This window comes from Sarcophilus harrisii, chromosome 5 (genome assembly GCF_902635505.1).
Source record: "Sarcophilus harrisii chromosome 5, mSarHar1.11, whole genome shotgun sequence".
Classification (NCBI taxonomy): Eukaryota; Metazoa; Chordata; class Mammalia; order Dasyuromorphia; family Dasyuridae; genus Sarcophilus; species Sarcophilus harrisii.
Window position 1 is genome coordinate 156184920 of NC_045430.1, and position 27896 is coordinate 156212815.

The window sequence follows — 27896 nt, forward strand, 5'->3', positions numbered from 1 at the left end:
TTTGAAGTACTCACTCACATTACATTACAATTAACATCCAGATAATATCATTTACACACCTAGGGCAAAACTAAGAAATAGAGAGTGAGGATTTTGTAACTAGTCACATAATCACAGAATTTTAGAAGAGAAAGGTACCTCCAAAGATCAAAGAATGTTAGAAATAGAAGGGGACTCAGGAATCATCTAGTCTAATCCCTTTATTTTACAAATTGCAAGAGGTCTTTTTTTTTTTTAATTTTCAGTGATTTTTTTTTTAATGGGGTATCCTAGACTTCTCAGTTCTCTAAGCCAGGGGTTTAAATAAACAACAGTTTTCCACACTAGCTGTTTGTTGAATTTGAGGGTTTTTAGGTTAGCAATGCCCTTAAAAGGCCATCAATAGAGCGGTACTACATGAGAAAACTCTGAATGAGGAATTAGAGTAAAAAAAATCACTGGGACACTTTTCTAATGGAAAATAAATGGACAGTAGCTTGGGGTTCATATACCCACATAAGTTTCCTTTTCATGTTTAAATAATCTTTCTTTATTTCAAATAATTAATATTTTTAAAATAAAATATAGATTTAATTCAGTGATTAAAAAACTAGTATACAATATTTTAAAAGCTATACAAATGTGTATTTTCAAATTTCATTTGATATTTTGCTGTTTCAAGAATTAGATAACTAGTTCACTAATAACAAATTTTGTGATGATTCTGTGTTATTTTCCTTTTTTATCCCTAAAATATAACACATACAATATACTGATGCTATGACCATGTGTTTCACTAATTTTGATTACACTGGTTAATATCTACAAAATGAAATTTTGAGTTGCTCAGCAGTTATAAGAAATTTACATAGACTACCTTATATATTGTCATTATATATAATTTAAATTATACAATATAATTAATAAAACTATAGAAAAGTGATGTAACTGCCAATGCAAGAATGCATGTTAATTATTAATGGATCTCGCCCTTATTTAAATATTCCAATAATCTTTGAACATATATAGATCACATGATACAGATAGAAAAGATCTATTTTAAATTCAAAAATGCATCTCAGAAGTTAAGAAGTGTATCTCTTTCTAGCACACAGAGAAAAGACTGACATCTATAGGTTTCTGTTTTCTTTTACCATAAACATCCCTTAATAGTATATATAAAAACAAGGGCTGGATTTAATTAAACCATCTAGCTAAACATTCTATTATATTTAAAAATGTCCATCACCAGAATTAGATTACTCTAATCAGCAATATAAAAATTTACTTAAATATTTCTTTCTTTGAGGTGTGAAAGGAAGAAGCTAGGCTTCTTCTATATTTTTCCTATGTGTCAATAGGTTTCCAATAATCTCTGCATTCCTCTAATGTAGAAGCTTTTCACAGGATCTTGTATCATGGAAATTTACTGATATTCTTGGGTAGCAGTAGCACACTATATACCTCATTAACCAAGTTAATGAATTAAAGTACAATTATTTAATGAGTATAATAGATCACCATTTTCACAATCTCCCAAAATAATAGACATTTTAGAAGAAAAAATAAATGCTAGAATTTGTACCTTGAGTTAGTTTCTTCTCTCCTGTTAGAATTAAAGTTGTGACAAATGTATCCTTTAGCCCCAAAACAAGATTTTAAATTTAGAATTGTAAAGAGATTTGTAACTGCTTAACAACTTTTATGTAAACATTGAAATGACTGGAACTGGAATTCTTGACATTTTGTATGTCATGGTCCCCTTAGGCAGCCTGCTGGAAGCCTATCTACCTCATCTCAGAATCATGTTTTTAAAAAATAAAATCAAATAAAATACATAGAATTTCAAATGAAGTTCTTTATATTGAAATCATTGTGAAATACTAAAAACAACAAAACAACAGCAACAACATTCACATAAGATTGGAGACCCAAGATGAAGAAACCTTGATCATGGAGTACCACAGTTCTATGTAATACCAAGAAAATGTTAATGTTCAAGATAGGGTTACTATAATAAATCATTTGAAATGGAATGAACACATCCAATGGAAAACCATAATCTCAAATTAAAGTTACAAAAATTCCAAGGACAATGGAAAAAATTTATAATGAGCCTTAGCAAAGCACTTGACCAATAGCAATTTGAATGTAATGTGGTATAACATTCATTATTTAGGAAATGCATAACCAGAAAATGAAGTAGGCAACACAGTGGTAAAGCCATTGAGAGATTGTGATTTATCTCTATGGAGAGAATATATGCACTGGAGAAATTATTTATTATTTTAAAATGCCAACAAAAAAACACATAATTTATGGCTTTTATTAAGTCCTAGGATCATAGATTTCAGTTGCAAGGAGACTGAGGAGGCCTTCTAGTCTAAATTAACAGCTGCATGGCTCTGAGCAAGTTACTTAACTTCCAGATTTCAGAAAAGTTAGGTGATAGTAATACATACACCTCTTAAGTTTCAAAGGCAAGATTTGAACCCAGGTTATTGAACCCAAAGTCATCATTCTATCCACTATATCTTACTGTCTAAATCCGTAGTATTAAGAATGACCTAAAGTAAATATAGAAAAAAAAATTTCTACATGACTATAGACAAAAGCTTCTTAAACTGTGTGAGTTGTATTGAGAGGGTCACAAAAATATGGCAATATTAAAAGGTTTCAGAACTCAAGGACCAAAAATCAATTCAAAATCAAACACATAAATGAATCCAAGGTGTTTCCTGTAGTTCTTGCCCGTGTTGTATTGGATGACTTCATTGAGGTCTTGGTTCTGAACAAAGTTCTCTGTACTTTGAACTGCACTTGCACCTTTGCTGCCAGAAACAGCAGATTTGAGATGAGATCATGGGATCACAAAAAAAAAAAAAAAAAAAAAAAAAGATTTCTCAGGAGAAAAGGGTCTTGAGTGGAAAAAGTTTAAGAAGCTCTGATCTTTAAGTCATCTCTTTCCCTGACTTCTGAAAAGGCATTCAAACACAAACAGGCACACACACTCTCACTCTCTCATACACACACTTTCTAGTTGTAGAAATGCAATTCTTTATTTAAGGGAGATTCAAGTATCTTCATTCTGAAGACTATCAAAAAGTCACTAAATGCCAATGTTTCCCTTGTTTACTCAAGTGACAGTTGTTCCATTTAACAAGCAGTTATGCTACACTGTGAGTATATTAGAAAAAAAAAAACTGTCTACATTTAATTATCCCTCACTTTCATCACTTAGAGTAGGAAATAAATCTAAATAAAAGCTTTTTTTTTTTGCTAAATTTTTTCTTTACTTAATATATATATTGACTAATCAGTTCAGAAAGTAAGCAAAATACAAGGAAAGGCTTACAAGAAGAAATGGTAATTAAGTTGAGTCTTGGGGGGAAAAAACAAAGATTCCAGGAAGTGGGGGTGAGGAAGAGGTGATTTAAGGATAAGAGGGGAGGGAGGGACAGTCACTGCAAAACCCCTGAAATTTACACATAGGCCATGATGAAGCACCATGTGTGAGGAATAGCAGGAAGGCTTTGTAGAGTGAGTAAGGGGGTGAATGTGTAAGAAAGTAGGAAAGGGTCAGGATACAAAGCATTTAACCTGAAAAGGTATTTACAATTGATCTTAGAGGTACCAGGGGGCCACTAGAGTTTATTGAGTTGGAAAGAGGGGGTAGAAAAATGAAATGTACTTAAATCCATATTATTATTGCTTCTGGAAAGATTGTGAACTCAATACCCTCACATCATAGATTCTCTAGGAAATCAAAAACACATTTCCATACCTATCATTCCTTAATATGTGCAATCTCTCCCTATTAGAATGCAAATATCTTGAGGTCAAAGATTTTTTATCTTTTGTACTGCTATTTTCAGCTGTTAGTGTCGTGTCTTGTCCTTAATATATACTTAATAAATACATTTTCATTCATTCATGTCCATGGAAAGAGAAATATAGTATATACGTGGAAGCAGTTGTCATTAGTCTAAAGTATTGTCACACGTAATATATAGCATCAACTTATCCCATCACTTGGTAGATGTAATTGACTACAACTTGTAAAAAGGTATTAAATTTATTATTAACCCCAAACATTTTACTAATGATGTTTCAGCATTTATAACTGCATGTGATTATCAATGCCATATTTAACATTACATTAACATTAACAAAAACATTGTTTTTTGGTGTTTTTTTTTTTTTTTTTTTTACTCTTCCTCTAATTGTTTCATTCTTTGGTAATTGTTCAAGTCAGTGAATTATTTACCTTGCATAAATTTCATGATGCATATCAGTTTGGAAATTCAAATTACTAACTTTTCTTGTTTATGTGAATCTATCTGGCAATCAAGTGTCCATTTTAAGGAGATATATACTACTACTAGTTAACCCTTTTTCATTTCATTGTGTGGAAGGAGCCTGATTTGAGTCAATCCAGATAAGAGGAATTAATGAGGATCAATTCTAAATGCTTTAAGAATAAGATGAGGTTTTTATCAATGTGTTCTCACTGATATCTGGAGTACATTTAACAATTATCATAAAAATACACAATCATTATTGTTGTTGTTTTTCCTTCCAGCATTCTACTCATATTTGGGTTGGTAACTCTAGAGTCTCTGTGTGCTATCTTATCCTAAGAGGATTTTTCTTAGACATAGACATAATGCTTATGTCTCACACATCTGTGACTTCAAGGAATTGCAAGAGCACTGATACTAGCATACTATCTGTGTGACACTGGGCAAGTCATTTAATTTTCCTCTGCTTCAGTTTCTTCATTTGTAAAATGAAGTGGTTGGAAAATATGGCTTGAGGAGTCTCTACCAGTCCTAGATCTGTGAGCCTATGAATTAATAAACATTTTTTCTTATAAAGGAATCCATGAGAAAACCATTCGTAAACCATAGCTGATGAAGAATGAGGAATTTAACTGAAGTCTAAGTATGGAAAAAGTTTATTTTAATATGTTCAATTTACTACTGGGACTAGTCATTAATCATCTCTGGACCTGTTTTCTCATCTATAAAATGAGGAGAAAGTTAGACAAAATTATCTCTAAGTTCCCTTTAACCTTTAAGTCCTATGACCCCAAATATGCTCATTTCCAAGTAATTCAATGAATCAAGATGTTACAAATGCAAATATATGCTTTTTTCATGGCTAGAAAAGACATTTAAAATTATTCTTATAATCCATTTACTACAGGTCAGACCAGTCTATGCAGATTTAGATGATATAGCCCACCTGCCAGACTACTTTTTTTGTCTAAGTACCATCCTAACAATTAAGAACAGATGACAGTTTCTAAATTCAAGTGATTGGGAATAAAGGCAGGCTATTTTCTATGAAGGGCTCTCATTTACATAACTCCCTGACTGCTGTGATTTGGCAAGGGCTCAACTTCCTGGGCCCCTGCCAAATGTTATCATCCAGTCACATATCAAGGTGTAGCTTTATAAATTGGCAGTTTATTTAAAGTAATATGTTTGTGTTGCTGTTAGGCATCATGCATGTTAAATACTTGGGATCAGTGGGGGTTTTTTTGTGTGTGTGCTTGAAGGTGACTTTTGCTAAAGCTTACAAACTAAAAAATGCATAAAAAAAAGTAAAATATTAAAACTGAAAAAAAAGCAGATTTAGAAATAGCAGGTTTCAATTACTTTTTCAAAGCATAAACACAAATGCAATATCACTACTAACCTCTCCAAACTGCTAAATAAGCAATTTTTATGATTCTAGATTAATACAAATATGAGACAATTCAGTCTTGGGCCAAAAATAATCCTTAGGGCATTTAACCAAAAAAGCTAAACTAATTCATCTCACATAGGTGTTAAACAGTGAAATTCATTTTACTATTTAGTTTATAAATCTAATTGTGAATACAATCTGCTAAAAATTCATGTTATTAGCGTTTTTCCTATTTTAATGCACAATGACAAAGGGAAAAGCTTAAGAAAGTTGTATATAGTGATTCCGAGTTGATGACTTTTTTTAATATGGCATCACATATTCTACTTCTCCTGAAAAGTTCATTGATAATATTAACTGATTTTTATTAGCTTGTTTTTGTGGAGTTTTTGTGGGGTTTTGTTTGTTTTTGTGTGAGGGGATATTTAGAGAATCCCTAAGATAACTAAAGTTTAAATAATTTGCCAAGTCATCACATTAACCAAAATTTTCTTAGATTTTATTAAAAACATAAATTGCATTTTCCACTTTATTTTGTTCTCTAATCTTATGAGAATGTATAGTTTAGAAAATTCAAAACTTTTATGAATTCATTATGATTAATAAACAGTCTCTGAGTCCAAAAGATTCGGTTTTGTGCCCTACATCTGACATGTATAGACTATGTAAATGGACAAGATATTTAATCTCTCAGACTCCTTCCCCTCCCAAGATTCTCCCACCCTCAATTTCTCTAAAACTAAATTTCAAAGCAGGTGCTGATCTTCATTGGTAAGGGGAATTTTTTTCATTGGGAATTTATTACACACACACACACACACACACACAGCCCCTAAAACTTTATTCTTCCTTTAAAACACAAATATATTTCATTGTCATCGCATATAATAGTGCATTGCCACCTTAGACAATTACAATGATTATTAATACTAATAGATAGCCCCAGATTTTCAATTTCCCAAAGAAAAAAATTTATACATTGCCTTCTCTCTTATTCCTTTATTCTACATCCTAGCCTTTTATCACCAGTATACTAACATTCAAAGCAGTTTGGTAACTATCTTAGTTCTTGAAAAATTGTGCCTTTCCTCCCCATGGAGTAGACAAAAAAATGAAATATGGTAATTTTCAAGTCTATAAAGCATTGTTACATTTAATGATACTACTCATATAAACAAATATTCACATTATCAAGCAAATACATTGATAAAAAATTGTGTTTGTAAAAAGAATCAATGCATTAGTACCCTTTTCCTAACTTTTCTTATTTCTCCTCCCCAATACAAACTGGAAAGTAATTTCTGGACCCCGACCTTAGAGTATCACAGAGAGGAATAGATTCTTAGAAAAGAGAACAGAAAGAAAAAGAATGATGTGTGGAAAGAAACAAGTGAACACAGGGAGATAGGATAAATGGGAGAGAAAGGAAACAAATACTATAATATGGAATAAGAAAGACAAAAAAATCTATACACATTCACTAAGAATAATAATAAAACATATAAGCATCCTATAACAACTTTATTTTTAGTAATCTGATATTTACAACTGGAAAATCTGGTGTTGGAAGAATTATGGTATTTAAAAGATACATTAATAGTATGCAAAGCATTTATATGTATTATCTCATTTATAAAAAGTGACATATCCCAAATTTTCCTGCTTAGTAGAAAAGCTAATACTAGGATCCCAAGTGATCCTTCACAATTCATGACCTCTCATATTAGTTTAATCTCAAGGAATCTTTCTTTAAACACAATACGAAGGCTACAGTAACACCTGTGGTCTGTGAATGGACAAATATTTGTCATCTTCCCTCCTATTGCATAGGTCCCCCATTTTAGAGTAGATATTAGCAAAGAGGAAAAGGGAACACTTTACCTTTAAATGCAAATCCAATATTTAAACCATTGAATCATATTTTTCAGAAAAGTGAATGACCTCTATTTCCATGTTTGAAGAAATTTTATAAATCAAAGATTCAATTTCAAAGGTAACATAAACGTCTTTGATGCAAATGATATTTTAAAAAGCAATGTGTTATTCTTTTTTTTTTTTTTCTTTTGCCAAGATAATTGGTGTTAAATGACTTGCCCAGGGTCACATAGCTAGGAGACATTAAGTGTCTGAGACCAGATTTGAACTCAGGTCCTCCTGATGTTAGAGCTGGTGTTCTATCCACTGTGCCACCTAACTGCCCCCTGCAATGTGTTAATTCTTTAAAACATCTCAGGACTCTTTTAACTAGAATAAAAACAATAACAACAAAAAACAACCATAATAAGAAGAATAATGATAGCTAACATTTATAAAGAATTTTCAAATTTGAAAAGATCTTTATATATATTTCATTTATTCCTAAAATTCTGCAAAATAGATACTTTTAATCTGCTTTTACACATGAAGAAAATTGCAAAGAAAAAGTTAATGAACAACTTAGCAATCATTTTCATAGAGTGTTATGCTCCACCCTCATATGCCCATAATTTTGTTCAAAAGTCTTAATGAGGTTTTTAGTTTTAATAACTAAGAGTAAAATTGCATTAAGACTTTGGGGACACCATATTTATTTATTTTTATTAAAGCTTTTTATTTTCAAAACATACGCATGTATAATTTTCAACATTCATTCTTGCAAAATCTTGTGTTCCAATTTTTTTTTTCTTTCTTCCCCTCACTCCTTCCTAGCTTGCAAGTAATCCAATATAAGTTAAACTTATGCAATTTTTCTATATATATTTTTTACAATTATCATGTTGTACAAGAAAAATCAGATCAAAAAGGGAAAAAAAATAAAAAAACAAAATGCAAGCGAACAACAAAAAGAGTGAAAATGCTATATTGTGATATACACTCAATTCCCATATTCCACTTTCTGCAGATGGCTCTCTTCATCACAATACCATTAGAACGGGCCTGAATCATCTCATTGATGAAAAAAGCCATGTCCATCAGAATTGATCATCATATAATCGTATTGTTGCTGTGTATAATGGTTTCTTGTTCTGCTCACTTCATTTAGCATTAGCTTATGTAAGTCTCTCCAGAACACTCTGACATCATCCTGCTGATCATTTCTTATAGAACAATGAACATTTGTATACCATAATTTATTCAGCAATTCTCTAGCTGAGAGGCATCTACTCAATTTCATTGATTTCAATTTCAATGCTACTACAAAGAGGGCTGCCACAAACATTTTTGCACAGGTAGGTTCCTTTCCCTCCTTTAAGATTTCTTTGGGATACAGGCCCAGTAGAAACACTGATAAATCAAAGGGTATGCACAATTTGATAGCCCTTTGGGCATAGTTCCAAATTGCTCTCCAGAATGGTTGCATGGTTCACAACTCCACCAACAACAGATAAGTGTCCCAGTTTTCTCACCTTCCCACCAATATTAATTATTATCTTTTCCTATCATTTTAGCCAATTTGTGAGGTATGTAGTGGTACCTCAGAATTGTCTTAATTTGCATTTCTCTGATCAATAGTGATTTAGAGCACTTTTTCATTTGATTAGAAATGGTTTCAATTTCCTGATCTGAGAATTTTCTATTTATTATTTATCAATTGGAGAATGACTTGAATTCTTATAAATTTGAGTCAATTCTCTATATATTTTAGAAATGAAGCCTTTATCAGAACCCTTGAATGTATAAATCTTGTTTTTTCAGTTTATTGCTTCCCTTCTAATCTTGTCTGCATTGGTTTTGTTTGTACAAAAAATTTTTAACTTAATATAATCAAAATTATCTATTTTGTATTTAATAATGTACTCCAGTTCTTCTTTAATCACAAATTCCTTCCTTCTCCACACATCTGAAAAGTAAACTATTCTTTATTTTTCTAATTTTCTTATATCACTCTTTATATCTAAATCATTAACCCATTTCGACTTTTTTTTTTTAGCATAGGGTGTTGGGTATGGGTTAATGCCTAGTTTTGGCCATACTTATTTTTCAATCTTCCCAGCAGTTTTTTTCAAATAGTGACTTCTTATCCCAAAAGCTGGGGTCTTTGGGTTTGTCAAATACTAGATTACTATAGTCACTGACTATTTTGGGGGACACTGTTTTCACCTAATGGCTTATAAGTTTGCTTGATGTTATTTTGTCTGTCACAAATTTAGTCACTAATTGTAACTCCTTGAAACATATTGTCAATATTTTCTCTCAGATTTTTTTTTCTTAAATGGAAATGTGTGTGTGTGTGTGTGTGTGTGTGTGTGTGTAAATTTGGTAAGATATCATCATGAAAAAAATGAAAAATAATGTACACATTTTAGTATTCCCATTCTCTAGTTAATGGCTTGTTTTGCCTTTTAGCTGCAGATACAGAAGTGATAAAGCTTTTATAACATAGGAAAAAAGGAATCTAATAAATAAGATGGAACTTTAAATACTTCATGCATTCAAATGAAAATTGTATTCCCATCTTGCTATGTACTCAGAATGTTATCTTTGTGGTAGTATTACAGTCCACTACTTTTCATTTCACTTTTTGCAATAAGAGATTTCTTTGAACTGGCCTAAGGACCTATTCACCATTTATAATTTTGATTTTATAGAAAAGTGTGAGAATAATTTCCAAACAAATAATTCCCAAACATACCTGAAAACTATAGAATTCCTAAATAATGGAGAATCTTCTCAATATTCCTTCCCACATTTTCAAGGATTAAAAAAAAACAAACAAACTAATACACTTAAAATGAAAGAAGGAAGATTTATTGCAGATAATAGGATTTACTTCATTATCATGAGTGGTCTGTGCCTACAGATTTTATTCTAATAGAAATTGTAGCCTATTAATTTATTTTTTCTTTTAACAAAGTGGAGAAAGTAGATTTTTAAAATGACTTGTTTGTTTTGATACAAACTGCAATGATGTCAGAAGCCTAACTTGAAATCCAACCTTCCCCAATTATCACTAATATGATCTTTAGCAATTATTAACTTTCCTGTGCCATTGTTTTCATTGAACTAGATAGCCTCAAAGATTCCTTCCAACTCTACCTCAGCCATTGCATGATAATCCTGGAACTTTTTCCACTAGTCCTTTAAATATGAAAAAAAACACTTCATAGTGGGATAGGAAAGAGATGGGCTTTCAATCAATCAATAAACATTTAAGTGCTTACTATGATAGGTACCTATGCTAATATATATAAGTATAAATATGACATAATAAGAGGCAAAAAACAGTCTGTGCCCTCAAGAAATTTATATTCTAATGAAGGTAAAAAACATGCAAACAAATATATACAAAGCAAGTTATGTTCAAGATAAATAGGAAATAATTTCAAAAGGGAAAGCACTGGAGTTAAGGAGATATGAACAGGTTTTTTTGGTGGAACAGCTAAGAGCCTAGTCTCCCACTGGATCACAGAGAAATAAAGTTGGGAAATAAGGATAATAATACTAGAAAGGGAGGCAGTAAATTCTAAAAGGCTTAGAATGCCAAAGAGACCATTTTGTATTTGTTTGTTTGTTTTTGTAGAAAAAAAGAATGTTAATAGAGTTTATTTAGTGGGGTGAAAGGGATATTTTATGATTGATTCTTCACTTTAGGAAAAATTACTTTAGTAGCTGAATGGAGGATGGATTTAAGTAGGGGGAGGAGAGAACTGAGGAAGGTAGGCCCAAGACTTGAGGTGATGAAGGCCTGTGTAGATGATGATAGTGTTGCAGAAGAGAAAAGGTCATATTCAAGAGATAATGCAAAGGTGAAATAGGCCTTGGCTACAGGTAGGGAATGGGGCGGACAAGTGAGGAATAGGAAATGACATCTAGCTTGTGAGCCTGAGGGATAGAGAGGATGGTAGGCAGAAAATGGAGAGAGAGTTTAGGAGAATTCTTTTGTTGGATATATTGAGTTTCAGGTCAGTCAAGAAATTGGGGAAAGAAAAATAGAATTGAGAATCATCACCATAGACATGTTGATTAAATCCATAGGAGCTGAAGAGATCACTAGGTGAAATGATATAGAAGGAAAAGAGGGACAGAGATAAATCTGGAGGAAAAGTCAATGAAGGAGACAGAAAAAAAAATTGATCAAATAGGTAGGAAAAAAATAAGTAGTGATCCAAAAATTAGAGAGAAGAGTATCAAGGAATTAATGACAGTATCAATGATTGCAGAAAGATCAAAAGGGATAAAAACTGAGAAAAGGACACTGGATTTAGCAACTAAAAGATCATTAGTCATTTTGGAGAGAGAAGATTTGGTAGAATGAAAGTCATAAGCCAGATTGTCAAGCATTAAAAGAAGAATGAGAGAAAAGAAAATGGAAATATCTATTGTAAAAGGTGTTTAGGGTAAATCTACTTACAAAGAGTGGAAGAAATACAAGATGATAGCAGGGTTGGAAGGAACAACCTTATGTCTTATGACAGAATCAAATTCAAACTAAAATTGTGATTCACATAAAACAACTGGTAGTATATTAATTCAGTAGGACATAATTGTAAGTAAACATGTTATAAGATATCCTGGTCTTTTATGAATCCATTGTGTTTAATCTAAAACCGGAAATCTTGTGCACACCCTTTATTACAATTTCATCAGTAGTTATAACTTGCAATATGTTGAATTTGATTAAATCCATGGGAGCTGAAGAGATCACTAGGTGAAATCTTTCCTTTTTCAGAATAGGGGAGAGATGTGCATGTCTGTAGGTAGTACAAAATGAGCCCACAGAGAGGGAGAAATTAAAAATAATTGAAAGAGTAGAGGACAGAGGTGGCAATCTGTTAGAGAAAGTGGGATGGGATGGGGTTGCTTAAAGAAGTAGAGGGATTAGTCTTGTTAAGGTCTAAGTCTAGCTCATCATGCAAGACAGAAGTGAAGGAGAAGAAAGGAGCAAAAGGCACCTGAATGATAGGAAAAGAGAAAGGTGGGAGTCCATGGTCTTATTTTTTTTCAGTAAAATATGAAGCAAGGTTTTCAGCTTGAGTGCATACAGGGCAGAAAAGGCAATGGAGATTTAAGGAGGATTAAAAAGGTTTGAGAAAGTTGCTATGGAGAGCTGTATAGTTCATTGCTTAAGGAGATAGAGGTTGTTTGGCCAAGCATCAGGAAGGATCCAATTGAGACTACTTAACAAATTTGTTAGAATTTGTTGATTTCCAACCTGTGCTCTTTCCAATAGTAGGTCAGACTATTCTTTGTCAGTCAGAAGACTTGTATAATTTTCCCCACCTTTGTTCAGCAGAACCTGTGAAATCAATGAATGTGAGGAATGATTCAAAACTGAAGCTTGACTGGATATAACAAGCAATATGGTAGGGGGCAGGATTACAAAGAAAAGAATAGTAGACAGTTGAATTGGTTCACTAAGGAGTCAAAATAATAAGAGGAGGAAAGAGTGACTAATTCAGAAGAGGTTACCTGGGAGAAAATTGATGGGTCAAAAGAGAGGTGACTAGTTACATAAGGAGATTTCAAGTTTCTTGAACATGGAGGCAATTCATTTGTGGATGATGCCTAGATCAAGAGTATGCTATGATTGTGTGTGGTAGAGTTGGAATGGAGTAATAGTTTATGAGGGGTTAATAGGTTGAGAAACTTAATGGCTAGGATATTTGAGAGAGAGAATCAATATATATGTTGAAGCCGCCTAGTATGACAGGAGATGGGGAGGAGAGGAAAATTTTCAGCCACTTGAGGAAAGAAGAAATATGTCTAGGGGGGTCTGTAGACAACAGCTGCCAAGAATTTAATTGGGTTATAGATCTACATAATGTGAGGATCAAAGGAAGAATTGTTACTGAGTGGTAAAGGAAGGAAAAAAAATCTAGAAGTATCATCAAGAGGGAGCAAAGATTATTCCAAAAATCCTGCCTTAACCTGTGAGCCAAGGATAATAAATGAAGATGTAGCCAGTACTGGAAAAGTTGGTCAGGGAGGTAGCGTCATCAGGGAGAAGTCAGGTTTCAATAAGAGCTAAAAGATGGAAGAAGTGAGATAGGAATATATTGTTCTTATCCTTGAGGAGTTTTACAGATTTTCAACATATTGCAAGTTATAACTACTGATCAAATTGTAACAAAAGGTGTGCACAAGATTTCCTGTTTTAGATTAAACACAATAGATTCATAAAAAAGCAGGATATCTTATAACATCTTAACATTACAATTATGTCCTATTGAATTAATATGCTACCAATTGTTTTATGTGAATCACTGTTTTAGCTTGAATTTGATTGTCATAATTTTTAAAGTGATATTATTCCAAAAACGCACAAACTTATATTGTTAACCTTTTTCAAACAACTTTTCCCTGGACTGGCAGTTAGCCCAGATAACTTCAGAATTTGTAACACTGAAGTGTGGAATCATTATCCAGGACTGTCTACTGAAAACAGGAGATGAGAATAATCTATAATAGAAGTATACAAATTGATCAAATTAGGCTGCATATGTTACCATTTTCCATGACAACAGTAACTTATTGACTGATAATTTACATCTGGTTTACTCTCTTATTCTGCAAATAACAAAAAAATAGGTTTCCCTAGCAACTACCACGTGTTACTCAGCTTACTAGGGACACCCACACACCCACACACACACACACACACACACACACACACACTCATATTCACACAAACACTGCCTTCTAAGAGACAAATACAGAATATATTTTCTTGTTTCTCCTACCCCGAAACCAGATCTCATGAGGTGGTTCATTTACTCATAGTTTTAAAATTGACTTACTTTTTCTTTTTGATGCCCTTTGCATTTATATTATGTATCCCACCATTTTGAGAAGAATTGAGAAAAAAAAAAAGGAAAGATCCATGCCACAAATGGAAGGGAAATAGATTGTGTAAGTCACAGGTATCTGAACTTTTGATGTAACTATTGTATTTTATTATACATTCACATTTTTTCATCACTATCTTATCTAAGTATATTTGCCCTTTGTTCAGATTAAAACCCAATGCTTTTGATGTTCACTGAATCCACTGAGGGTTTTTTTTTTTTTTTTGGTGTTTCTGTTTTTGTTGTTTTAGATATACCTTACTTACTTAGGTTACCACCATTTCTCTGTCTCTCTGTCTCTCTGTCCCTGTCTCTGTCTCTCTCTCTTTCCCTTCCTTCCCACTGCCCATCCTCCCCCCCTCTCTCTCACATTTTCTCTGAACACTGAAAATGCTAAATAGAAAATAAAACTATGGATCAATATAAAGGCAGTGTCTAAGCATGTGATTTATTAAAAATGCAAATGAAATTATAAGTGTTTTTGAAAATAAATTGAATTCATAAATAGTCCTATATCACACAGTAGTTGATAATATAGTCTATTAGAAAGAGCACAGGTTGGAAATCAACAAATACATATCTCACTGTCAGTATCTATCTTTGTGACTCAAGGAAAGTTATTTAATGCTCTAAAAAGATAGCATAGCACAGGGGGAAAAGAGTTTATAGGACCCATCTTGGATTAAGAAAAGGTTGAATTCAAACCCTTCCTCTAAAATACTATGTGACCAGGGACAAACCTTTTCATCTTGCAGTAACCTCAAATAACACTCAGAGTATTGGTTACAGACGGGTTGTTGATCTGTACTAATAGACTAAGTCCCTATACCAAGCGTTCCTGTATCAGTGAAGTCACATGTCTAAGATAGAGAGATGAATAGATACATACATACATACATAGATAAATAGACAGATAGATGGATAAAATAATTCATTTACTTTTAGCTTGAACTGTGCCATTTAAAAGAGAACAAAAATACTCAGCTATCACTTCTTGTCAATGCTGGGGGGGAAATGAGATGATGTGTATGAAATAATTTGTGATTAAAATATATGAAGAAACATAGAAAAGTTTTCAGAATTGAATATAAAATAGTCTATATGTGAATCAGTTATGGAGAGGTCAATTGAAAGGTGGATTATTTTCCAAAGGAACCAAATTTCTGTTCTTCCCAAAACATAATAATAAAAATGTTCTAGGAAGGAAAATATCCTTTTTTTTGTGGCAAGTACTCTACTTACTATCATCACTGATATAATAAAACCATACTTGGATGTTATTACAAATTAAAGACTTTTAAAAACCTTATTTTTCATTCAATATCTTTTCACAGGTACAATTTACACAAAATTTTAATTTTATATTTTATATAACTATTATTATAACTTATATGATATATAATTATAATAATATCAATCAATGATAATTATGTTATTAAAATTATAATTTTATATTTTTCACATAGTGGAATTCAGAAAGACCTGAGTTCAAGTTTTACTTGTGACAGACACCAGCTGAGTGAACTTCCATACATCACTATACTCTCAGTGCTTCAGGTAACTCTCTAAATATTAAATTGTCAGTCAATCAGTAAAAATGTATTAAGCTGACTATGTCCTAGACATCATGCTAAGAACTGGGTTTACAAAGAAAGACCCTCAAAGCAGAATTAAGTAAAATAATAAAACTTCAGTCTTTGGTCTTAAGGATAATACATTCTAATTGGGGAGATAACGTCAATAGGTACAGAGACAATGCACACATTATAGTGATCTGGCATAGACCACTGAGGAGACCAGGAAGAGTTTCCTGTGGAAGGTGAAGTTTGACTTGAGATTTGATAGAAATCAATGAAACAGAGATGGTGAGGAAGCAAATTATTCTAAATGAATAAAAGGAGGATTAGAGTAGGAAGAGACTTAAACAAGAAGACCAGTTGGAATACTATTGCAGTAACCTGGTTAAGAAGGAATTAGGGAAGAAACTAAGGTGGTGAGTTTATGTGTGGATGACCCTGAGGTTGCAAGTCTGTGTGGGGGAGAATATTATTGCTAAAAAGTATAATAATAAAATTACGAAGGTATTCATGTACTTCAATTGAAGGAAGTTCATTACTTGGCACCTCCTTTACCAATGAAATCACAGACCTGGTTTTAAAAGGTTAGAAAAGAAAGGGAAAAAATACAAAATTAAAAATAACAATAACAAAAACCATTTAGGAAGAAATCAGAATCTGAAATAAAAACTTCTTAACTCTGGTGCCAGACTTGCAATATTAGCTATGTTACCTTTAGGAAACCTCTCGGAGCCTATCTTCCTTTCAGGGACCTCGGTGAGTCTTATATTATATGATTACAGGATCACAGCTTTAGTGATGGAAAGGGCCCTAGATGTCAAGTTCAAGCTTCTCATTTTACAGGTGAAAAAAGTGAACTCAGGCGTATCTGGCTCCTTCCCAGGGTAAGTGGCAGATTTAGGATTTTAGTCTCAGGCCCAGGACTCCAAACCCTGTAATTTCTTTTGCTTTCACTTTGCTGCCTTAGCAATGGTTAAGATTTCAACCTGTTCTAATCAGTCAATAAACATAGAGCATGGTTCCCTAGATTAAAGCTTCAAATAGATATATGAGATATAGAAGGTATGGATAGACACATATAAATATACACATCACAAATACTATGTTGGGTGCAAAAATCTGACACATTCACAATACAAATACATATTCCCTCAAGTCTTGGATTTTAAAAAAAGTGTCTCTTCACCTTTTGTGAACATAAATAAATTAATCTGCTCTTCAATTTAATCATACTAAATAAATGGAATGCATGACATTGGATTTTTTTGGCATTTCCTTAGGCAACAATATAGAACAATCAATTCTAAAATAATTGGGGAAAATTGTTATTTTGTTAGAACAGAAAGCAAAACATTCATTCAATAGTACCACATAGGATCATTTGCTTAATAGCATTTCTAATATGTTATGCATTTATTCAATATACTTCTTTCTATATTAAAATGCAAAACAATTATACTAGATGTAAAGCCAAGTAAAACAATCAAACATTCTATTAAACAAGTATAGGCAAAATTAAACTATTCTGTGATTTGCCCTTTCTGCTGAATAGATAGTACTTATATGTGATTATTCTCTGTGGATACAATAAAGAAACTAAAAGTTTGGGGGTTTTAGTTTTGATTTTTTGCTGTTGCTTTTAAATAGAAAACAGAAAAACATCATTATTAAGTAATTTTTCATCATTTTAAATGCGTGCCCCATGGAAACAAAGCATCTGCAAACATATCTAAATAAATAAAAGCAGAAAGTGAAACCTAATATAAGTAGGGTTTTCCTTTGAAAATTCCTTTTGTAAATAATTAATATTAAAAACCATTCTGCAAATATGAAGAAGGAAGTTTAGTGATAGAAAGGGCCCTAGATGTCAAGTTCTCTCTCATTTTAAATATTTTTTTTGGTTTTCCTTATGCATTCTCCATTGCACTCAAAGTGGCACCCTATACATGTCATTTCATTTCTTGCCTCTCTGTGTGCTTTTGCTGATACTATTTCCTGAGCCTGTAATGCCCATTTCCCTCTGCCTTTCACCTCTAAAGATCTGGAATTTCTTTCAAGACTTAGCTCACTTCTACCTATAAATGAGGCCTTTCCTGATACTCCAAATTGGTAGTGACTTCCTTGAGACCCAAAATTACTTTGAATTTATTTTATATTGATTTTGTGCATGTAGAATCCACTGAAATTAAAAGTTAGTTTTTTAACTAGTGAGGATCATTTAATTTTTTCTTTGTATATTCAGCCTCTAGCACAGTGCCTTGTAAATTGCAAATATTTAATAAATTCTTGCTAAACAAATTACCTTAAAGAAATATGTATAACTTCAATATTTTATTCCTGTATAGACCGTTTATGCATGTATGTATATAAAATTACATAATCAGATAGATGGTTTATAATGAATATTGATTGGTCCTCAGAACTCTCATATTAGGACAACTTCTCTTCATTAAAATCTCAAAGTATGTATTTTCAAGAAATTACGCCAGCATGTACAGAACAAGAAAAAATTTAAACAAAAGAAATATGTATTTTCAATTTTACTTTATCATAGAGAGAAGAGGGGGAAAGTGCTTTATTTGATTATTATTGAATTATTCAATTATTATTCAAATATGAATTATTGAATTATCACTGAAGTAATAATGTTAAATATGAGAATCAATAAATATGTTTCTTGCTCTGATTAAAACCAGAGATTGCTATTTTGGATCTAGCGAGCAATAATTTTATTGAATAACAGTGAATTCATAAAGATTTATTAACACTCTGTTGTCCACTTCAGAGCTTTGACTCATATTCTGTACTTCCATGCCTGTGGATAACAAAATTAGTTTGGGGCCATAAAATCTCCTAGACCCAGTTCAAAGCTTTGAACAAGGTATTTTACTTTCATCCAGTATCCCCATTCTTTGGGTTCCCAAGCTGAAGATCAGTACTACCAATATTGTGCAGTCTCAGATTAGAAAATGTAAAAATCCACCTTTTTTATTTGTTTATATTAATTAATACAGCCCTCATTACTTACTTCTAAACCAGTTTTAGGGTCCAAGGAGTCTTCAATAAGAGATCATTTTTAGGGTTCTGGTAATAAATAAACAACCTTCTTTCACCCTCAGATTTCCTAGGAAATTCTTTTCTCCACTCTAGTACTTAGGCTCTTTTCCTAAATTCAATTTCACAGATTGTAGTAGCAATGATTGCTTTCCATTTCAATACCATTGGGCTTCTCTCCAACAGCATAAATCAGCTAGAAACAAGCAAGGTCAGACCTCCATCTATACCAAATGTGGAGACCACAATGCTCTCTGGACACTGATAAGAATAGAACACTGCATTAAGTTTCCACTGTCGATTAGTAAAACATGTCAGATTTTTCTCCAGAACTTTTCTCAAGGAAACTTATGGTTTGATTATTTTGTTGGTCAGATTTCTCTCATCTTAGATATAGGGAGAAAAATGGCATTACATTCTTTCAATAGGAATGTGTGTTATGACCAACATTTCCAAAATGCCATCAGTTTTATACTGTTTTCTATATATATTTTCCAAAAGAAATGATATGAATTTTTAAAAGTAAACTTAGGATTCAAGCCCTTATCTAACATAATCCATTCTTCAGATTGTATCTTTAAACAGCCACTGACAAAGCTTATCTTAAAGTGGAAAGGTGCACACTAGTAGGACAGAGAGGTCATATCGTCATTAGTTCCACTACAGCAGATTTATTTAAGTCTGTCTCATAAAGAAGAGATTTCATGGAGTTACTTTTATGATTTTCTTGAGAATAATCCATATTTATTATTGGATTTTTAACCATGCTGTTATTTTTAAAGTGGATGTTTGTCGTACTTCTATAGTCCCCAAATAGCAAATCTTCCCTTGATTTTCCAAATTTACATATTGATTTTATAGTCTGTCCATAAGAAGTGATATCAGGTGGCTGGCTTTCATCAGCAAGTCCAATAGTACTAATGATGTGAATGGCACATTACTTGGTATTGGTACATCTAGTAAAGTCACAATACACAATAAAAAACAAATGTTCACAGAAATAAATAGCATTTACTCATGATCCCAAAAGGAGTTTCAATCTATAGATGTTCTCATTTCTAATAGCATTTAACATTTTAAGTAAAGTAACTGCTTTGTTCTATTATCACTCCACATCACAGGATGCAAAATTCCTGACTTGAAGAAACATTCTTCCATTTTTTTATTCTACATTTTTTAGCTGCCCTGATTTTCTTTAAGTATCAGCTATAATATCACCATCTGTAAAAAGCCATTTTCAGTGTCCCTTAATCTTAATGTATCCCCTCTATACCATCCCCAGTTATCCTGCATCTTTTTTGCACAGTGGTTTACATGTTTACCTCTACTAGATTGTGTGCTCCTTGAAAGCTGGGATTTGTTTTTTGTTTGTCTGTTGTCTTTCTTTGTATCCTCAATAGTAAGTAAGTACAGTGCCTAGCACTTAGAAGATGGCTTTATTTTGTTTTAATGTTAGCTGACTGGAGTCATATATATATATATGCACACACATATATATGCATGCACATATTACATACAAATGTACATAGAAATCACAGCCTCTTTATTACTACAAGCAACTCTAAGGCAACTGTCTAAGGCAAGTCTCTAAATTACTGATAAATTATTACTTTGCATTAGTAGAAGTTTGTCCAAATGGATATGAAATTACCTCTCACCTACAACAGATAATGGAAACACACATATATATGAGACTATACCAGAAGAAAAACAGCACGGAAAAGCAAAATCCATTTTAAGCATGAAGGATGTTCCTAAGATGAAGGAAGTGAAGGCATACACAGGAGTATCAAAAAGATCAAGGAATATAGGCAAATGAAAGATAAGGCTAGAAAGGGAGGTTTGTGGTAATTTGGGACAACAAATGCCAGGAACGAGAGATTACATTTTATTTGCTGTGATGTAATATGGAACCGCTGAAGGTTTATAATTGGGAAGCAATTTGAATGCAGTGAAAGGAAATAAGCTAATGGAAAGAAGACAAGAAGCCTTCTTGCCATGGCAAAAGTAAGAACAAATAAGAAACTTAATGGAAGAATTGAGAGAAGAAAAGGAAAAATAGTTTATATCTTGAAAAGGTAAGATGAACAGGATTTGGCAACTCCTAAAGTATGTGGAATGGGGAAGAGGGAGAGATAGTGATAACTATAGTGTTGTAATAACATAATAGTACAATAATAATATAATAAGTGTTAAAACTTAAAACAATCTCTTAAATCAATTTTGAATGTTATGTGTCAACAATATAATGGAAATAAATTGATCCAAAATTCAGAGATCTGAGTTCTATTGCCACCATTTCCATTAACTTACATCCTAAATTTTGGCAAATGATAATATTTCTTTAAACCTCTTTTTCAGCCTTTCTTAATGAGGTAGCCTGGATCAGGTGGTTTTTATGCTATTTTCCAGTTGCAACATTAAAAATGTAAACATTTTGAAAATTAAAAAAATAACCAGGCACTTTTGCTAAAGTATAGTGACTGAAAGTTGCATAAGTAGTTATCTAGACTAGGTTATAGAATCTTGAGAAATCTAGATTTTATGCTATAAGCAAAAGGGAGAAATATGTTTTCTTCATCTGGTGAATATGTTGAACTATAGTTTTCTGGAAGCTTTGTCTGATTTCAGGATGCTGGATAAATGGGAAAGAGATACTAGCAAAAAGAACAGATACAAATGTCTTAATGATATCCTTGATATTTGACCAATTTATGAACCACAGAATGTTATCACATTAGAGGTCAAATAGTTCAAAAATGCCATTTTACAAATAAGGAAAGCAAGACCTCAAGAGGTAGCAACATGCCTAAATCAGACAGCAATTTGGAAGAGGCAGAATTTGATGCCATAGCCTCTCGGGTCAGGAAACTCTCTAGGAACTCTAGGAAACTACACGTCCAGGAAAGAGGGAGGCCCTCCTAAAGTTTATGAAATGGCGATAGGAGAATATAATTCTCTCTTTCCCCAAGAAGTCGAAATGAAATGTTCTACTAAACATAACTTCAATTCTTGCCCTTATAAAAAAGGAAGGAATCAGAAGTAATAACTCATTTATCAAAATGCTGCTATGTTTCTTCCAACAATGCAGATCAAAATCCATCCATCCTTTCCAATCTTGTGCAGTTTTGGTGTATTCCTCAGAAATTATTATCATATAGGTTCCATCTAGTTTCTTAAAGGTCCTACTTACTTTCTGGGAAGTACAGTGGATAGAATGCTTGCTATGAAATCAAGAGGACTTGAGTTCAAGTCTTGAATCAAATACTTACTAGTAGTGTGATTCTGGACAAAGTCACATATGCTCTTTTTTAGTTTCATCAACTACAACATAGAGATAACAATAGTGGATACTTCCCAGGACTGTTTTGAGGCTCAAATGAGATAAAAATTGTAAAGTACTGAATACAGTGCCATGAATTTAGCAAAGACTTAACAAATGTTTGTTTCCTTTCCTCTTTTCTTTTTTTCCTTCATCATCCTAAGGGAAGGCTATTCATCTGTGATATTTTTCTCTAAGTGGCAAGTCTATCATTTCCTATTATACACTTATTTAATGAGATCTTTTAATATTGCTCCTGGAAATACTCCTGTTTATATTCACTTGATTGTTTCACTGCTTCTTATGATATCCATTTTAAATTCGTTACCATCTATTATATTTGGAAACTTGGAAATATACACCATTACTAAAAGAATGCTCATCTTAAAAATATGGACTTTGATTTCTAGGAAATGGTTTGAATGTCATAAAAAGAACTTTCTAATTTCCTGAGGCAATTTATTTTGTTCTCCTTCTATTCAATTGTGTTTAACCTAATACACATCTATCACAAATATGCATACTGATCATAGACAAATTCTTTAGGTTATTCACAAAAAATCTATGAACAAAAGATATTTTTCATATACCTGGCCTTTACCTGGATAGCAAAGACAAGCTCTTTTGAGGAGTTATGAAACTTTTCTAGGAAACTCTTTAATAGTCTGAATCTTGATGATATTCCAATCAGGAAAAGCACAAGCAAGCATATTGACAAAGAGCTCTTCAGTACCAACTCTGCATTCAATTTCTCCATAACCATGGCAGACATACATCTCTGTGTTTTATGCTTTGGTTGATATTTATGAAAAGAGCTCTTAATATGGGTATTAGATAGATAGAGATAAAAAAGGAATCGTGTGTGATTTTGGTGTACTGATAAGAGACACCTTATTTATGTCAGCTTTTAGAGTAGTATTTTATTCTATCATGAATTTTTTCCATAATCTACTAATTATATGCACAATGGAATGTTGTACTTATTACACCTTTTAGGTACTTATGAAATGATAGCTATGAGGCCACTGTAGAATTTCTGTTGCAAAATGCTTGTTGCTTAATATCCTCATTTAGGTTACAATCAATTGTTTTATAGACTGAGTTTTTCAATTGTATACTATATCTTTTTTCCTCATTACTATTCTTTATTCTATTTTTTTGCAAATTCATATATGTGTATGATCAGAGAAAATATATTTTTATCTGACCATTCAGTGTTATTATACAAAGAGTTGCTAGAATGATAATATAACAAAGGTTCTTTCTTTTTTAAATAATAGCATTTTATTTTCAAAATATTTTCAAAAAACTATATATTCGAAATGTTCTCCTAACCCTTCCTTTATACTACAAGTAACCCAATATATGTTAAACATGTACACAATTCTTCTATACATATTTCCACATTCATCATGCTGCACAATGAGTCCTTCCTGATGTGTGTGTGTGTGTGTATACTTTAAATTATTGCATCTGATACTTGCCATGTCTAGTGTCAATAAATTATTGTTTTAAAGTGTTCATAATGTAAAGCACAAGACTTCTATCAGACTTTGGTTTTCCTTATTTCTTCTTTCATACTCATTCTTTCTAAAGGATTTCTCACTATCTTCTTTTAGTCTCACCTTCACACAGAAATTGTTGAGTATCAAAGTACATGGTAATTTGAATTTAAATCCCTTGTGGTTTCATTTATAACAATAGATGTAGATCCATTTTTTCAATATTATTTCTACTCCCTGGACATTACACAAGGCTTTTATATTTAGGATTGATATAGTCAAGTTATTTTTGAAGGTAGTCAAAAATTATTGATTCTTAATATCATCTGCTCCTTTTTTCATTACCTTCTCATTGTCACAAAAAAGTGGAAGGAAGTCAATAAATGAAGGCCTTTTTTGTTTGGTTGTTTCATGGATATCTATGGCAAAGAATTCATCATCAGGTGGTGAATCTGCTGGTAATAAGATTCTCTTTACTTAGAGTATCTTTAGAAAGCAGACATGGTTTATTTTTGGAGTTATAGTCAAGTTTTTCAAACATGGACTTTCCTGCATGCTACATACTGTTATAGCTTTTGAGAATACAAGCTCATCTTCATGATGCAATGATATATCAGACTGTTTCTTTCTGGAAATGAAAGGAGGTAAAATGACAGTGCTTTGGATTGCCATCTTAGACTTTAGTATTACAACTACAACAAACTATGGTAACTAGCCATAGCCAAACTGTTCTACATGAATAGAGGCATAGGATAACAAGATAATTTTTCTTGAAAGATCATATTGTTATTTAAAGGAAAGTCACCTAGCAATGCTAGAAGGCAGTTGCTTTCTTTTTTCTATTATTAGTAATAGTAAATGCTCAAGACCATAGTTGTCTTCAGGGAGAAAGAATGGGAATCAAAATAAAGAGAATCAAAGGGAATGGGAAATGATACCTGAAGTTCTCAACAACAGGCAATTGGAGAAAGTCACAATTAAGAGGCAGTTTGTCATGGATATTTGGCATCTGGAATGAGGCACAGATGAAAGCAGAGATAGTGAGAATTAGAGAGATCCAGTTGTATGAGGACCAGCTTGTTGAAGAATAAACAAGCTATGGTTCCATAGATTTCCCTAGTCTAGGGACTAAGCAGAGTTTGCAATCTGAAGTCTAACCTATAGATGTTAAAATGACTGGGAGTGATTTACTTACAAAAACAGAGCTCTGAGGGATAAGCGTAAATAAGGAAGCTAGGTATTTACTGTAATATTTAGTGCTTTTGAGATAAAATGATAGATCCAGTATCACGTAAGAAGAGAATTTGTTTGTATATATGTGTATGTGTTTTTCTCTCTCTGATAGAATGAGGTCTAGATCCCAACAACACATTCATAGGCTGATAATATATATCATCATTTTCAATTTCAAGATGTATAGATATCTATTTAAAACAAAGTCAATATTTTGCTATTTGGGAGAATTCAGATTCTCAGACAGAATGAACATTATAGCACTGTTAATTACATAAATTCCATATCTCAAACATTTTAATAAAACTAAAAAGGGAGCAAAAGTTATGACTCAATTTCTTTCTTGAAGTAAAGTTTCAAGGATTCTTCTGCATATATACCCACATGCAACCTATTTCACATCTATCACAATAAAACACACTTACATGGAAAAATACTTCTATAATAACAAAGTAGAAGAGATTTTAATTCCTCTGAATTTCTCATTGAATACTACTAATAGTTAATGTAAGTTATTGAAAACATTAAAATAAGCTCTTGGCTATTTTACAATATCTGGCACAGTTGCGATTCTGTATACATGTCTATTCAAAGATCTTTCCTGGAGAAGCCATTTGGCTAAATGGGCAGCCTTCAGAAAGTAAGTTCTCAGCTAGGGTGATTACAACGAATTCTTTCAAAATAAGTTATGAAATTGCACTCTCTTTTCACCTAGATTGCTACTTTTCACCTTATATTTTGAAGCTTTACTTGATGACAACTAGGTACCATGCAACCGGTTGGGAAGAATTCCTTATTATAAATGCAGTCTAGAGATAATTTAAGGAATATGCTACTGACTGTCTGCTCAGGCTAGGAGAAGTTCTTACTTTTGTATAATGCAATAGCAGCCTCACTTGATAAAATTGAAATGTGTTTTTAATGGATAAAATGAGAATTGTTCACTTAAGAATTGGGTCTGAGTTATGGAAAGGCATTTACTTACTGCATAAGATACAGAAGAGCAGGTCAGTTTTTCATATCTCATTGAGAAAGCCCAGCTACTTTATAGTTGCTGTGGAATGCGCAAGAAAAATTGATTTAAATTGTATTCTGACTCTGCAGTTAAAGCAGTACTTTTTATTCACTCAATGCAGAATTCTTTTTACTTTTATAATTTTCAAATCAATAAGGAAATCTTTTCTTGAAGGATGAAAGTTAGTTCTTACATTGATATAATTGTTTCTAGTACAGTAGTGCAGTACGTTTTAGGCAAATAAATCTAGGTTCTAGAAAGTTAAAAATCCAAATTACAAAAACATATTTTCTGGCTCCTCAAATACAGAATGACAATAGTTAATAATATTTAGAATAGTTCATATTCTACTTCTCATTTTCCAATCATATTTTCCAGGCTCCATTTTTGTCCTGATTTTGCTTTTTGGATGAAAAAAATTAAAATTCTACAAAATTGAGGGGAAGGATTAGACTATATTAGCCTGAGGAATGAAATGTACCTGATCAACGATTGGTAATTTTCTATTTCATTTTGCTTTAATGATGAAGTCTGATTAAATTAATTTGTCATGTGTGAAGAAACTGATAATTAAAACAGTTTTAAAATTATGTAGTTAAAACATGCTTAATTTTAGGGCCGTTTATTCAGGTAGCATTTGAGCTTCTATCTTACAGATAATTAGGCATCATGCTTGTGTTCTTATCCCCATCCCTACCTTCAAATTGTCCTTTCCTTCCTGATTCCTATAATCTAATAAAACTTGCTTTCTCTTTATTAAACTTTGCTTTCTCTTTATCAAACAAACAAAAACCTTGCTTTTCTAAAAATCAGATTTATAATTTTATTTATGTAAGAAATTCCTCTGGAAACTTAATGTACTACTATTAATCAATTTCATATGCTTAGCAACTTATAGACTTAGTTGCTCAGAACACTAAAAGGTTAAATTACTTGGGTCAGACAGACAGTAGATATCAGAAATGAAGCTTGAACCTGATTCTTAGGCCAGATCTCTACACACTATAGTTTACTGCTTTTCTAGAAATTTAAAAGTATTGATTTTAGCTGAGTATAGTAGTCCAACCCCTGAATGGTATAATGGAACCTATATTGTGTAGAATTAATAATTAAAGCAGTCCAATCATGGGGTCCTGGCATGTAAAGCTAGAAGGCCCTTAGAGATCATCCAATCCATCTGAACCTGTGATTTTTTTTTGTGTGTGTGTGTGTGTGTGTGAGAGAGAGAGAGAGAGAGAGACAGACAGACAGACAGACAGAGAGACACACACACACAGAGACAGACAGACAGAGACAGACACACACACACAGAGACAGACAGACAAACAGAGACAGAGACAGAGAGACAGAGAAGGAGGAAGGGAGAAGGAAGGGGGGAGGGAGGGAGGGAAGAAGGGGAAAGGGAGAAAAGGAGGGAGAGACAGAGATAGAGACAGACAGACAAAGAGAGAGAGAGAGAGGGAGACAGAAGATAGACATACAGAGAGAGATTGCAAGAGACAGAGACAGATACAGAGAGACAGAGAAAGAGGGAGACAGGGATACAGAGAGATAGGCTCCTTTAACAATATCAGAATCACGTTTTTAAATAAACAAAACAAATATGTAGAATTATAAGAGAAACAAATTATATTGAAAACTTAGAGTTTCAAAATATTTTCCAAACAAGTTAACATGTCCCAAGGAACTCAGATGCACCCTAATCCCTTTACATTATACATGAGGAAACTGAGGTCAAGGAAATTTGAGCATTTT

General features: G+C 32.4%; 1 protein-coding gene across 2 annotated transcripts in view; it reads left to right on the plus strand.

Annotated features, from left to right (window-relative positions):
- LRRN3 (leucine rich repeat neuronal 3) overlaps positions 1 to 27896 on the plus strand; it is a 56557-nt gene that overhangs the window by 9497 nt on the left and 19164 nt on the right. Inside the window, exon 2 of one of the 2 annotated variants that reach the window (XM_023504796.2) lies at positions 15905 to 15995. The exons of the other annotated variant lie outside the window; for it this stretch is intronic. The gene's annotated coding sequence lies outside the window, so the exon portion shown is untranslated. The remainder of the gene's footprint in view (positions 1 to 15904; positions 15996 to 27896) is intronic. 2 annotated transcript variants of the gene reach the window in all.